This window comes from Anopheles ziemanni, assembly GCF_943734765.1.
Source record: "Anopheles ziemanni chromosome X unlocalized genomic scaffold, idAnoZiCoDA_A2_x.2 X_unloc_49, whole genome shotgun sequence".
In the NCBI taxonomy this organism is placed as follows: Eukaryota; Metazoa; Arthropoda; class Insecta; order Diptera; family Culicidae; genus Anopheles; species Anopheles ziemanni.
The window spans coordinates 2,501-7,857 of NW_026689817.1; the positions used below are offsets into that span (position 1 = coordinate 2,501).

A 5,357-nucleotide genomic window follows, 5' to 3' on the forward strand; every position below is an offset into this window, starting at 1 on the left:
GGGCTGTTAGCCCGCGTGTGGTTTAACTCACTGATACCTTCCTTTGCCCATACGCTAGTTTGTTTGTGTTCCTTTGGTCAACTTCCATACTTGAATCATTTGTGCTATTCGCTGCTGCTTCGACGCTACTTTGACATCTTCGCTTCTATTTAAATAAATAAATAAGCTGAAGCTAGACATCAGTAAACACCACCACAGACACCACAAGCACGCCTTCTCCTCGTACTTCCGCCTCACGCGGGAACACGACGCTCTAAATACTTCGAATTCCAATGCCAGTATATTGTAAACCACGGGTTCTTTAATGCTAGCGGGTCGTCGCGACCCTAGTTAACATCATGGTGCACGTCTCGTGACGGGTGTCACGGCGTAGTTAAATGTATGCGATACATTTCTCAAATATAAGCGCTCAGTCATCTGTACATCATGGTAGGTTCCCACGACGTGCAATATGCGTTCAACTTATCAATGTTCATGTGTCCTGCAGTTCACATTATGACGCGCAGTTAGCTGCGGTCTTCATCGATCCATGAGCCGAGTGATCCACTGCCGAGGGTGACTAACTTGCGTAAGCCGCCGCTGTGCGCGTATACCCGTTCCCCGTAGGGAGGAGCAAGCCGCCGCTTAGAGACGAAGCATAAAGTGTCCTCATTCCACATAGGGCAAGCTGGATTAATCCATTTTACCCAGGACGGCCGAAGCGGCGTGGACCAGGGGAGAACTGAACCTTATACTTCACACCACAGTAAGTCTACGTGTCCTCTTCCACATAGGGCAAGCTAGAACTAACTATCTTACCCAGGACTGCCGAAGCAGCGTGGACCAGGGGAGGAACACACTTTTCATGGAAACGTAAGGCATCCATGACTGCCATAACGTAAGCCGCCGCTGTGCGCGTATACCCGTTCCCCGTAGGGAGGAGCAAGCCGCCGCTTAGAGACGAAGCATAAAGTGTCCTCATTCCACATAGGGCAAGCTGGATGAATCCATTTTACCCAGGACGGCCGAAGCGGCGTGGACCAGGGGAGAACTGAACTTTATACTTCACACCACAGTAAGTCTACGTGTCCTCTTCCACATAGGGCAAGCTAGAACTAACTATCTTACCCAGGACTGCCGAAGCAGCGTGGACCAGGGGAGGAACACACTTTTCATAGAAACGTAAGGCATCCATGACTGCCATAGTGCGTAAGCCGCCGCTGTGCGCGTAAACCCGTTCCCCGTAGGGAGGAGTCAAGCCGCCGCTTAGAGACGAAGTATGAAGTGTCCTCTTCCACATAGGGCAAGCTAGAATGAACTATCTTACCCAGGACCGCCGAAGCAGCGTGGACCAGGGGAGAACTGAACTTTATACTTCACACCACAGTATTGAGTAATGTGCCCTCTTCCACATAGGGCAAGCTGGAATGTTCCATTTTACCCAGGACGGCCGAAGCGGCGTGGACCAGTGGAGGACTACACAATCATGAGGTTTGATATCGACTTGTGTGTTTCAATAGGGTACCGATGGTATGTTTTGAACCGATTTGATTTAGCCATTCTGAAGTCATCACTTGGTTGAAGCGCTGAACTAGGGAGGCATCGTTTACATTACTTGTATATATTGGTTTTCGCATGCTCTACTAGGTTAATGTCATAGGGTTGGCTATCGAGCATGCCCAAGTGATGACTTGATTGTGTGCTTGCTTGAATTCTTCACATTTCATACCATCGGTTAGTTGTCGAATCATTCCTCGATCATAACCTTCGTTCTTGGTTCATGTATGCTCTCTTCCACATAGGGCAAGCTAGAATTAACTATCTTACCCAGGACCGCCGAAGCAGCGTGGACCAGGGGAGAACTATACTTTGTCTTGTATGCCCTCTTCCACATAGGGCAAGCTAGAACTAACTATCTTACCCAGGACTGCAAAGCAGCGTGGACCAGTGGAGGACTATACTTTGTTCATTACACCACAGTATTAAGTATGGTGTCCTCTTCCACCATAGGGCAAGCTAGAACTAACTATCTTACCCAGGACCGCCGAAGCAGTGTGGACCAGGGGAGGACTATACTTTATACTTCACACACTAGCCATACTGAAGTCATCACTTGGTTGAAGCGCTGAACTACGGCGGGGTAATCGTTTACAGGTTATAATCATATAGCTGCATGCTCATTAGTAGATAATGGAATATTGTATGGCAATATGAGCATGCCCAAGTGATGACTTTGTTTCAAGCTCAACAGGTAGGGTATTGAGTCCTCTTCCACATAGGGCAAGCTAGAATGAACTATCTTACCCAGGACCGCCGGAGCAGCGTGGACCAGTGGAGGACTATACCTTGTCCATTACACCACAGTATTAAGTATTGTGTCCTCTTCCACATAGGGCAAGCTAGAATTAACTATCTTACCCAGGACCGCCGAAGCAGCGTGGACCAGATGAGGACTATACTTTATACTTCACACCACAGTTTTGAGTACGCCTTGCATAAAGTATCTAGTTTGAACCACGAGGGCTCACAATGTAGAACCGCGAGGGCTCTAGTACCGATTCTCTCGGTACGGCTTGGTCCGTGTTCCTTTATGCTTGTACTCTAAGTATTAAGTATTGTGTCCTCTTCCACATAGGGCAAGCTAGAACTAACTATCTTACCCAGGACCGCCGAAGCAGTGTGGACCAGGGGAGGACTATACTTTATACTTCACACACTAGCCATACTGAAGTCATCACTTGGTGGGGGTGAACTACGGCGGTATCTATCGTTTTGGTTCGGTCTATATAGGGTCGCTTGCATGCTCATTCGAATATAATGTAATTGTGTATGGCAATATGAGCATGCCCAAGTGATGACTTTGTTTCAAGCTCAACAGGTAGGGTATTGAGTCCTCTTCCACATAGGGCAAGCTAGAATGAACTATCTTACCCAGGACCGCCGGAGCAGCGTGGACCAGTGGAGGACTCTATACTTTATACTTCACACCACAGTATTGAGTACTTCTTGCATAAAGCCCCTAATGAGAACCACGAGGGCTCTCTCAATGTAGAACCACAAGGGCTCTAGTACCGATTCTCTCGGTACGGCTTGGTCCGTGTTCCTTTATGCTTGTACTCTTAGAAAGTCTCAACCCGGAGGTCTTGACTTTGATTGTCATAGTTGGACTACGACGGGGCATCCGACCATTGCTGATCGAACACCCCTGATTCACCATCTTTCGGGTAGGCGGTACGCGTACCTCCGGACGCGGAAGTCTCAACCCGGAGGTCTTGACTTTGATTGTCATAGTTGGACTACGACGGGGTATCCGACTCATCGAATACCCCAGAAGCACACCATCTTTCGGGTAGGCGGTACGCGTACCTCCGGACGCGGAAGTCTCAACCCGGAGGTCTTGACTTTGATTGTCATAGTTGGACTACGACGGGGTATCCGACTCATCGAATACCCCAGAAGCACACCATCTTTCGGGTAGGCGGTACGCGTACCTCCGGACGCGGAAAGTCTCAACCCGGATGTCTTGACTTTGGTTGTCATAGTTGGACTATGACGGGGCATCCGACCATTGCTGATCGAACACCCCTGTTACACCATCTTTCGGATAGGCGGTGCGCGACACCACCGACGCGGAAAGTCTCAACCCGGAGGTCTTGACTTTGTATTGTTGGATAGTCCTCTTCCACTATAGGGCAAGCTGGAAATATTCCATTTTACCCAGGACTGCCGAGGCAGCGTGGACCAGGGGAGAACTTCACGGAATCTTCAGGCATCCATGATTGCCATAGTGCGTAAGCCGCCGCTGTGCGCGTCAACTCGTTCCCCGTGAGGAGGAGTCTAGCCGCCGCTAAAAGACGAAGCATTAAGTGTCCTCATTCCACTATAGGGCAAGCTAGAATTAACTATCTTACCCAGGACCGCCGAAGCAGCGTGGACCAGGCGAGGACTATACTTTATACTTCACACCACAGTATTGAGTACGACTTGCATAAAGCCCCTAATGAGAACCACGAGGGCTCTCTCAATGTAGAACCACGAGGGCTCTAGTACCGATTCTCTCGGTACGGCTTGGTCCGTGTTCCTTTATGCTTGTACTCGCGGAAAGTCTCAACCCGGAGGTCTTGACTTTGATTGTCATAGTTGGACTACGACGGGGCATCCGACCATTGCTGACCGAACACCCCTGATTCATCATCTTTCGGATAGGAGGTGCGCCCACCTCCGACGCGGAAGTCTCAACCCGGAGGTTCGGACTTAGAGTTTTTCCCATTTAAAAGTTTTTCTCTTAGCCATACTGAAGTCATCACTTGGTGAACGATTGAACTAGGGCGGGTTAATCGTTTATAGGTATCATGTGGTTTGCATGCTCTCTTAGGTTAAGGTCATGTGGTTGGCTATCGAGCATGCCCAAGTGATGACTTTGTTTCACGCTTGCTTGATTTCTTCATGATTCCCTGTTATATAGTGTAATCATTCGAGAACAGGGAATCATTGGTTTTGCTCAACAGGTATTGGATGTCAACTTGGTATCTAGATCGCATTAAGTCTCAACCCTTAGGTTCGGACTTGTATAGTGACATCTTGTTACGGTCTTGAGTCTCAACCCGCAGGTTCGGACTACTTAGTGTTTGATCGAATATAATATGGCAACTTGTGCCTAAGTCTCAACCCGCAGGTTCGGACTTCTGTTTATTTGGCCAATGTATGTATAAGGCAACTTGTGCCTAAGTCTCAACCCGCAGGTTCGGACTTGTGTATTTGTTCGAAGTCATGTATAAGGCAACGTGTGCCTAAGTCTCAACCCGCAGGTTCGGACTTGTTAGTGTTTCGTCAACTTTCATATGGCAACTTGTGCCTAAGTCTCAACCCGCAGGTTCGGACTTGTGTATTTGTTCGAAGTCATGTATAAGGCAACTTGTGCCTAAGTCTCAACCCGCAGGTTCGGACTTGTGTATTTGTTCGAAGTCATGTATAAGGCAACGTGTGCCTAAGTCTCAACCCGCAGGTTCGGACTTGTTAGTGTTTCGTCAACTTTCATATGGCAACTTGTGCCTAAGTCTCAACCCGCAGGTTCGGACTTGTGTATTTGTTCGAAGTCATGTATAAGGCAACTTGTGCCTAAGTCTCAACCCGCAGGTTCGGACTTGTGTATTTGTTCGAAGTCATGTATAAGGCAACGTGTGCCTAAGTCTCAACCCGCAGGTTCGGACTTGTTAGTGTTTCGTCAACTTTCATATGGCAACTTGTGCCTGAGTCTCAACCCGCAGGTTCGGACTTCTATAGTGTTTCGTCAATTATCATATGGCAACTTGTGCCGAAGTCTCAACCCGCAGGTTCGGACTTCTGGAAGGATCACTTGGCCACTAATGATCCTTCCG

At 48.5% G+C, this 5,357-nt stretch overlaps 1 non-coding gene across 1 annotated transcript; it reads right to left on the reverse strand.

Moving 5' to 3' along the window:
- Positions 1–403: 403 nt before the first annotated feature.
- On the reverse strand, positions 404–558 carry LOC131292341 (5.8S ribosomal RNA). Its single transcript, XR_009190006.1, has one exon. It is a non-coding gene; the product is annotated as a 5.8S ribosomal RNA (ribosomal RNA).
- Positions 559–5,357: the final 4,799 nt, after the last annotated feature.